The following is a 10,685-nucleotide window of genomic DNA, read 5'->3' on the forward strand; positions in this document are numbered from 1 at the left end:
ACTAACTGAAAAAAAATTCAATCTAGGCATACTAAGTTATCTAGGTTAGCTAGTTAGCTAGCTGACCTTCCAAATTCAAACTAGTCATACTTGCCTATAGCTATCTAGGTAAGCTATTTAGCTAGCTGCTGACCTTCCAACATCATGAATGCCGTAGTTTTGAATGAATGAAAAAAAAAAGTCATTGCCATTTATATTTTTTGACAAGACTTCCTTCTTTGCCATTCCAGTTTGCCAGTCAGCTAACTAGCGCTCTGAAAAACTGTGGTTCTTTGGCTCCGCCCATTAGGTTTAACTCAACCAATAAGATTATTTCTGCCTGCAGAGCAGCTCTGCCTCCAAGAAAAGTCTATATAACTAAAACTCCAATCTGTGGACAGCAAGTGCAATGTCAACCTTCCACTTCTGTCTAAACCTTCCAAATGCATCAATTTAACATGGTAACCAGTTACTTCAGAGGTTTAAAGTTACACATTTAACAATTTTAATGGACACCCTTCAGCCAATTGAGTATTCTCCAAGGCCATGACATAAGCTATAATAAAAATATGGAGCAGATGAGGTTGGGGTGAGGGACCTCACTTTGAGTCTCAACATTTCTAAGGTTGCCTATGGCGATATAAGTTGTAGCCTCAAATTTGTCAAGTAGAGGGAGGTGTCATGTAAAATTTATTTCCTGCTGTCACACTTATATCCATCTTAATGATCATATGCTGTTTAATAAGATTATGCTAAATTACTGTCATGGGTGCTGACTCATGGACTGGGCAATGTAGAGGTGATACCCTTTAAAAGAACCTGCAATGTTCCGTTTTCTCCCATTTCAATTATTTCTCATCAGCTAAAGTTCCGAAGATAAATGAGGATTCATGACAAAGTTGCATTCACACTACAACTGCTGTGTTTGAGAGTAAATAGACACTCCTTTCAGATCACTGCAGTGCCATGCTACAGACCTGGGAATTACCCTTGCGTTATTGCTTAGGCAGATAACGCAACACAAATACAATCAGCCACTGCCGATGAGCAAAATTAGCATTTCCACATACTAATTACTGATTATGATAATGATGCCAAAATTAATCAAGGGCGATGAGGATGTGGTTTGTAACAATGATGACATCCTAATGATGATGACGATAATGACGAGGATCCATTGATCCCCGATGGTACCGGCGATGAAGAGAGCGACGCCGCTAAGAACCACTGGATTATTATAATGCCAATATGCAGTTCTATCCAGCATATTAGCTCATCCTCCACTCTGATGGGCATGTGTGAGTGCAGTGGTGGGATTATGCAAATGGCAAATTGAAGAAGCTGGCGGTTTCCCTGGCAGTCGACTTCAAAGCGGGCAGGACTGGAGATGGAATTAGTGCTCTGCCTAATCCCACTGGAGGAGGGAGGGAGGGGAAGCTGCACTTTATTAATGCACCAGCAAGCTTAATCAGAGAGAGAGAGAGAGAGAGGGGGAGAGGAGTGGAGGTTAGAAAGGTATAAGAGGGTGACACAATGAGAAAAAGAGGGAAAGTACAGGAGGTAAGGAAGAGAGGTAGGGAAATGAGAATAAGTGATGGAGAGGCAAAGAGTGGAGGTGAGAATGAGTGTGTGTGTGTGTGTGAATGGGGAGGGAATAAGAGCGGGGGGGGGGGGGGGGGGAGAAGAAAGAGTGCAACACAACGAGGAGTGGATCAAAGAGAATTTTTATTGCAGACCTGGAACACTCTGTTGCCGAACACGGATCCTCTCCCTGCAAACTGCCGCTTTGGGAAGATGAAGACGGAGAAGAAACTCAACCTTAAGGGCAGATCAATGCAGACACTGCAGATGCTTGTATGTATGCCCTGATGTCAAGAAGTTGTTCTCAATGCATTAGCAATGGACACCCCCCCCCCCCAACACACACACACACACACACACACACACACACAAAGTCCTTCCAAGTCATGCCCCAGTGACTCAAAACGGTACACCATTTTAATGCTAGCCAAAAGGTCCAGCATCTCCATATGCTGCTGTCTCTAAGAGCCTGTAGAGTTTTCATTAGGTCCTTGTTGAACTGCCATGTCTGAAATGCCTGTGGTAGTAACCTTTATAGACACAGCTGATGCTAATTTTCACTGCAGCTGCATTGGAAGATCGCTGTTTCCGTTTCACATTTCACGTTTGGCTAGCTAGTAGAAGATTCATTTCCCTGGTTTCCTGATAAGATAAGTCATGTCATTTTACAACATTTGTCTTTTTGATTTAGCTTTTGCATATTGTTTGTTGCGCTTCTTCATTCTAAGTGGCTTAAAGCTTTGTTAAGGACGCAACGTTAGCATAGCGGGCCTTGCTAAGTGTATGTTAGAAGTAACATTAGCTGTTGTCGTGAGTTATTGGTGATTTGATTTCATGACATTATTCGCCAAGACGCTCACATGTAGCTAGTGCTGCGCTACTTTTTTACTTGATTAGAAGAACCGTCATTCTAGTTAGAGCACAACAGAAGTGTCTATCTTTGGGAAAGGGAGAATGAGGTAAAGAGCAGTTCAAGGCCCAATTCACACCAAAGGCAAGATTCACATTGCACAAGATTTTCTCACCAGTGTTAAAGCTGGGCAGCCGACAGATAAAACAGGCAGGTGCAGAGAAGCTTTAAAGTTCAGATGTTCCTACTCTCCTGCTTTTAGGTTTTCATTCGCTGTGCGAGTTAATTTGTCCTGTTTGTAGCTGACCTTCAGAGGGTTGATGACGTTTTAGACCCAAAAAAAAGACTTTCAATTCCAAAAATGTAGTGTGACTACTTATAAATCATGATCTACCATCAGCAGATGACCAAAAAATTAAGACAATGAAATGAAGTCAACCAGGTTGGTCTGGCGGTTAGACCATCCTGTGAACTTCTCCATCTGTTTTCATATCAAGGACACCCAAATAGACACATATTAGACCACCAAACCCCATTCCATAAGATTTTTTCCCAGGGACCCAAGTGGGAAGATTTTTGTTGTTGTTTCATTCTTCTTCTCTATTTGGATCATTTCTACTGAATGAAATTAATAGCGAAATTAAACTATTCCTCATTTTGCTGGAGACCCCCTGGAACCTCCTGAAGGACCCCTGGAGGTCCACAGACCCCATTTTGAGAAACACTGCCTTAGAGAATAAACAGGCTATACATATCAGCTTTATTTATAACATCATGGCATCATTCCTAACTCACAGATCAACCTATTTGGATTCACTATTGACATACATATCAATCAATCCACTGTGCTGGCGAATCTTTGATAGCATACACAGTTTGAGTCATGAATTTTCTCCCCAATGCTGCTGTATAATGTTATATATCTGTATGAGAGCCCTGGAGTGCTTGGAAAGGTTGCAGCCGCGTACGCTTAATCAATAGGGCAGTGTTGAGGAATTTAACATAATTAGAGCTGCGAAAATGAAATCTGCGCTGCCATTTCCCTGCTTCTTGGCATGAAATTGATTTTCTTGGAAAACAAGGCACTTCTCTGCATTCTGAAGAGATTGTTAAAAACAAGCAGATTACCATTTTAACAACTGCGTGTGTGTGTGTGTGTGTGTGTGTGCACGTGCATCCAAGTGTGTCAGTTTTTGGGATTCATAAAAAAAAATAATCAGTCTCACAGCATGCAGTGTGCAAAGCTATGGGACCGTTCATTTGGTTATTCTAACTGCAATACACATTCCATTATCTGAATGCGCTGCAGGTACAGCAAGCTGCTGCAGTCGGGTGGAGGTGGAGGAGGGAAATGATGGTTACCCACTGGCGCCTTCACATGGTCAATTAGTGGCACTGCCTTTGGAGTTCTAACAGTAACTGCATCATCTCCCCATGTTGAAACAACACATTAAAAACAGTGATGTTGTTTAGGGATTCCTGAGTGGAACAGCAGCGTTCCTCTTACTTTCCTCAGGCACCAAGCTTAACCACAGAATCCCAGTGTGACTGACAACATGCGCCAGAAGAGACGTTGGTTGGTTGTGGTTTGCTGTGCATTTCACAATATCACATGGTTCCTCTGAGCAGAGTTAAGGCAAAAGATTCAAGATTATGACACTACTGGGTTAGGCCTTTAATTCATCCCTGTAGCCCTAAATGCTTGTACTTGCAGTGTCATCATCAGTTTTCTAATATGTTTAATGAGCTCAATTTTAAAGAGCCTTTGACTTTAGTACCCCACACCCTAAAAGTAAATTGAATTTGAGGTTTGGGATCTTCATCTTCAGCTGCTCTAATTGCATAAACCCTGTTTCAATAAAGGTTATTGAATTGAAATGAATTCAATTGAAGCTGAGTTGAAGTGAACTAAGCTGAACTGATGCGTACATTTTGTAGGATCACATCAGGTTTCAATAGTAAATAGCCAATTCTCCTCAAAATGACACTGACAGGTTTTTTTTACACATCTTATATCTCATTCACACCTTGGCAGCATATGGGCAGGAGTTGTATTTGTGAAATGTTAGTGAAAATGTACCTCAAGCTGTAACATAGAGTATGAATAAGATGAAAACACACAGATGATGCACAAAGATGCATTCTTCAAAAATGCATTATGCATTACATTACATCATGACTTACAATAAGTACATTTTGTCAACAGTAGTCAAACCGACCGTATATCACAGTCTTCATCAGCCAAGCCTTCAATAGGAACAAGTAGCATTTGTAGAATCAGAGGTTGTTGTTTTTTTTAATTTGTTTTTTCTAGAAGGGAAAGAGGATCGTTACATGATAGATAGGTTAATTGAAGTGGGGTCCAGGTGTAACTTGAAGAGATGAGTCTTCAGCCTCCAGCGAAAGATGGGTAATGCTTCAGCCATTCTGACAGAACGGGGGAGCTCGTTCCACCATTGTGGTACCAGAGCACAATTGTATACTTATAATTAATTGCATTGTATAACCCGTATACAATAGACTGATACAAGCGTAGCATGATAAATGCATAGTACACTATTCCTACCCCAAGAGCAGCATAAATGTGTAACATTGGCCGTTACTAAAGGTAGAATGCCAAATGCCTACAGAACACTGTTTCTGCCCCATGAGCAGCAATATTCTGTATGCAATAGACTGATACCAATATGTGGTGTGATGACCAATAGGCTAATACTAGGGTAACATGTTATATACCTGCAGTACAATATTCCTACCCCAACAGTAGCATTGTATACCCTGTATACAATAGACTGATATGAGCATAGCATTTATTCTCCATTCATCCCCAATTTCCAGTTCTAACGTTTTAAAATAATAATAGTAATCACAGAAAACTCACCTTTGTAAGAAGTGCGTTTCTGCCTTGAAATGGAGAACTCCACTGACGTGACGTTCCCTCCTTTTTTTCAAACGGAGTGGAAAGCCGTGGTTCCCACCTCCTCTCCGATTTCATTGGTCATCTCTCTGGACCAATCATGATCCTTTGTGCCCTCAGGCACGGGTGGGTAGCCCGGCCAGAAGAGCATGCTGCTTTGTCCTAGTTCAATTGCAATATCTGGCTTAGTGTCAGTGAGAACTACTACAATACCTCCCACCAAGCTTGGTCCCTCATGGAAGGAAGTCCGACTGCATCTACTGTATGTAGCGGTCTGCAGCTACAAAGCTTTGAACAGGAAAATCATGTATTTTTCACTGCTCTGTTCTCTACAACTTTCAAATAAAAGTTGTAGAGGACTGGAAAGCTTTGAAAGGCTGGAATCAAGTTCTCGTCCATGTTGCGCTTGCCAGGCAGAACTATTATTGATGAAATTAAATCGCATCGGTAGGGAAATGAAGAAACCAGAAAGGAAATCTGCTCTTGACAGCCGACGACTGTGAAAAGTTCAGCCATGTCCAACTTCTCTCGACCGACTAGCTTGTTGACTGGAAGAACTGTTACAACGAAGGTGAACTTGCCTGAAATCAAACCACAGACAAACATGTCACCGCATACAAAGTTGTCTACTCACTGCAGCTTTGTATTGTTTGTTTACTGACACTGCACACCAGTGGGAGCGCGTGAAGATTAAAGAGGAAACGTTCACCTAGGGAAACCAGAAATAGCATCCACCCAAACTCAAAGGACAACAACAATGGCTGCCTTCAAAACGCGACAAAGGCTTATGAGGAGAGATTACGAGGATTTAGACGCTATTGTAGCATATTTTACACCGCAAAAAAGGAAAACAGGAAGCACGCCTAGCCTTGAAACGATTCGTCTTGAAGAGTTGACCCAAGAGATGTTGGCATGGAGATGGACAAAAGGATATGAAGGCGTTTTCGAAGATTTGGAGTTCGATTTCTCCACAAACGTGCCCTTTCCTTTGTACGAACTAGCTGAATTTTCTTTCCGCAGCAAGCACACGACCAGCTTTAGAAGTGCTGACTAACGCGTGAGGATTGCCGAAATTGACGTTAGTGTGTCAAGCCGCGCTGTTGCGCTGCAGTTTTTGCCTTTTTTGCTCATTACCGCCGAGTTTGTCTGGAGCTGATCCGCGCTAATCCACCGCTTTGATGTGATGTACAAGTATTTCCACTTGCGCTATCATTACACACTGTAGCCTCCTCTCTGCTCTCTCCCTCTGATCTTAGGAAGCAAGCTGGAGGCACTCGTGAATTTGACAACAGATCCCTCTGACAAAAGCTCAGGAAGTGTGTGTGTGTGTGTGTGTGCTCGTACTTCTATCCTTGTGAGAACCAGTTTGAGTTTTAGACCTTTGGAATGAGGAATTTTTGCTGGTCCCTTCTTCTACAAGGGGCTAGTTTAGAGTTAAGATTTGGGTTTAGGGTTAAGATTAGAATTAGGATTAGGTTTAGGTAAGTAACTTGAACTCAGTAGGCAACCAAATACATAATAAAATCAAGAAGAAAAGTAAGTAAACAAGAGGGTGAGTAGGTAAGAGGTAAGTGAAAAAAACAGAATATAAACCAGAATATAAACTAATCACTAAGATTTTTACTTCACATTCATTTGAATGAGCCACGAAAATAGACTGAAAACTGACATTTAACACGTTGGTGAACAGATTCAACAACAGATCCTGCTTTTAAGACAATAAAGCAGTAATTGGTCCGTCCTCATTTTGCATTTCTATTCTTGGTTTACACTCAAATTTGTATTTAAAAATCAAAGTAGATCCGGTAGGAACTACTTTGATCTCAGGAACTATCTCTCCTAAATGGTATCCCTCCGCTATGTTCTCTTCTATCAATAAAAATGCTATTTGGCGAAATTATGTTCTAAAACATTGGACCCACAGTCAGTTGAAAATCACAGTAGCAGGATCTGTTGTTGAATATCTTAATATGCGGTCAAGAGCCGAAAACCCCCCCATGTTAAAACTAAGTGGAATATTGCTTTAAGAGTTAGGGAATGAATGGGATCAATGAAAGGTCCTCACAAGTACAGTAATACGTCCGTGTGTGTGTGTGTGTGTGTGTGTGTGTGCTGCACTGAGACATGGCACGCTGACAGCACCCCATTTTCTAAAACATCTGTTCGACTTCAACAAGCCCGGCCCGGACTCTCGCTGCACGGATCAGCTTGTCTTGATTCTCCCCTAAAAACTTGTTTGATCCGGTTTGAGCCTCAAGTCAACTTGTACGTTTTGTATCTGTCAGCCGAGCTATCAGGACCATCCATCAGTCAGCTAACCGACTTACCTCCAGCTAAGACACACACATCCAGCACCGAGGTGAGAGAGCTACTTCTACAGTGAAGGATCTCCTCTCCAGATTGTAAAAGTCCATGTTTAAGAGTCATTAGGTCTTAATTTAAGGGGTTTGCACACAACACATGGCTCATATGATGCAGCTTGTTTGACTACATATTTATTGTAGAATTGATCAGTATGACACCTGAACTGATTCTAATGAGACATTTCATTGGATTCTGGAGTCCAATTTTATTCATTATTATGATTATTTTAATTAGTAGTAGCAGTATCCCAGGTTTCAGTGGAGAGTTTTAGTGTCCCATGATGGTCTAAATGCTGTTTCAGAGGCTTTTCCACCCTGACAAGAATAAAATTCCGGGGGAAACACTGAATAATTGAATGTTGTTATTTTTTTTACTATGAAAATGGTCGAATTTCAATATCATCTACTGGCAACTTCAATCCAAAAATATTAGTATCGGCTTTCAAAAACCCGCATCGGTCAAACCCTATTTGGGATGGTGGAGTGAATGAGTAGACGAGGAGTGACATTAATTCACCAAACGAGCCGCATCCTCAGGTGACCTCAGCCTACAGCCAAACAGACTGACTGGTCCTAATCAGTCAGCTCCCTCTTTGTCCACACACACACACACACACACACACACACACACACACACTTACACACACTTACACACCTAGAAACACACACCCTCCCCTCCCTGACAGATAGGAGGCTCCTCCAGCTCCCACATTAGCATGGCAGCTTATCAGCTGATGCAACATTGCAGCAAAATGGCAGCTGCGCTAAACCAACAGCAGCAGCAGCGTCTTTATTCCGTCAAATATCGGCAGAGGACTAGCCTCCGCAATCACCACGCGTGTGTGTGTGTGTTTCAGAGTGACAGCGAGAATAACAGCTCTGGCAGGAGATAGCGTAACACACACACACACACACACACACCGTACATCATAATGTCTACATCAATCTTCTTTGATTAGACAGAAGCAAAGGTGGGTGGGAGCGCCAAACACATGTTTAGGATTGTTTTTCCTTCAAGTATCAATTATAGGATGACAAGAGATGGTCAGTGTGTGTGTGTGTGTGTGTGTGTGTGTTTAGGGAGGTGGGGGCTTTCAAGCAATATTGGTTTTACAAGGCCGATAACAGTATTTCCATGGAACACTAAAACTCTCCATTGAAACCCTGGATAACAATAACAAGCATATTCATGCATAATTGTGTGGAATCTGCTCAAAATGTCTCATTAGAATCTGTTTAGCTTAAAGGCTTCCCATAGACAACCAGTGTAGCATTGGTAAATTCTACAATAAATATATAATCAAACAAACTGCATCATATCTATTATATCAGAAGTGAACAACACTGACTGGACCAGATCTGATATTAATAAAAAGGACAACATCGGCTTCATATATCAGTCTAACTGTGGTATTTTCAATGCATGCAGTACTTTCAAACTGTAGTGGAGCCCATGGGAGCTGATGTAAGCACAATCTACTAACTTGTAAATGGGTTTGAACCAGTATGGGTTTGTATAAGGAAATAAGATTATAAAAAAATATATATAAATATATAAATATATATCTTATATAAAAATATAAGATTAAAAAAAGTAGATATTAAGAGGCACTTGAGCTGCCTAATGTTCCACCATAATCACAATTAAACATAAGCAGTTATGCTAATGAGGTCCTTAATTTAACTAATTTAGGCATTTGCAAATATTTCTGTCAACATACTTGTCTTCACATAACACATGGTATTAAAATGCAGTGAGGTCCAAGCTCCATGTTCTACATCAACTCCTTTTGTGTCACGGCCAATCAGTCAGTATCAAATTCTGTGATACAAACATATAGTTGAAATATACTGTGTGTAAAATTTGGTGTCGATTAAGGTAACTTAAAAAATACGTGCTATTAGAAGGTTGGCCTGAAGGTGGTGATATGGAGCGTGACCAAATGTGATCTGTCACACCTTGGGTCCCTCCCAAATATACTCAGGGCTCCAGACTAACTTTTCCACTGGTAGCACTGGTGCTACCAACTTTCTCAGTTGGTCACACCAGCACATGATTTGGTCGCACCCTTTTTTCTTTTTCTTCGTAAATCTTCGTATTTCTCATACGCCACCGTGCCCCCAGGAACCTCCGGGAAGCGTCGACTGACGCGTCGAAACCTCCATGCTTCTGTGTCTCTCTTTCCGCTGACAGAACAGAGGGTTGTCAGGTGGACAGAGCTTGCGCATTTGCATGGAAATAAACGGCAATATGATATAAATGTATAGATTGTTTGTGTTTGTTTTGACTTACCGCGGTCCCTCTGTCCCTAATGCATCAAGCAAGCCGGTAAAAACTCTGCAATAAGGCTGCGTTCACACATAGTGTTTTTTCCCCAACTGCCAGCGCCCTTTTCTCAGGAAAAGTAATGGGAAGCGGCCGCAAGGCGCACAAAAGGCAGCCGCTCCCGAGAAGTGCTGCAGCGGCGTTTTTTTCGTCAGAGTGGAGCGCTTTCAAAAGTTGAGACATTTTCAGAAAACTTTTCAGAAAAGCGCTGGGTGACGTGAACCGCTTTTTCCAGCCGACCAATCGCGATGACAGGGACGCTGGCCGTTTCCCATAGCAACAACACATATGGAGAAAGTGAAAGTGCCGGTGGAGAAATTGGACGTTGTAATAAGTGAATTTTCGTTACCGCAACAGCGATCTTAAAGGCAGTATGGATTATACTGGACATGTATTGGAAATATCTGGTAAGCCTTTGCTTGTTGCACAACACTGTTCTGTCTGCTAGAAGTAAACCAGCTGGTTAGTGAGCTAGCAGCTGCTCAGCTAACGTCAGGTGACGTTGCCGTGATCCGCTTTTTATTTCTCCTCACAAAAAGCGCTCCAGGCAGCGCTTTTTCCACATCAAAAAACGCTATGTGTGAACGCAGCCTAATAGTCCATACATCCATACTGATCTCCGTTCCAGTGCGTCCCCCCACCCCCACCCCCCGTACACACGCACTGATG

Source organism: Centroberyx gerrardi, chromosome 11 (assembly GCF_048128805.1).
Source record: "Centroberyx gerrardi isolate f3 chromosome 11, fCenGer3.hap1.cur.20231027, whole genome shotgun sequence".
Taxonomy (NCBI): domain Eukaryota; kingdom Metazoa; phylum Chordata; class Actinopteri; order Beryciformes; family Berycidae; genus Centroberyx; species Centroberyx gerrardi.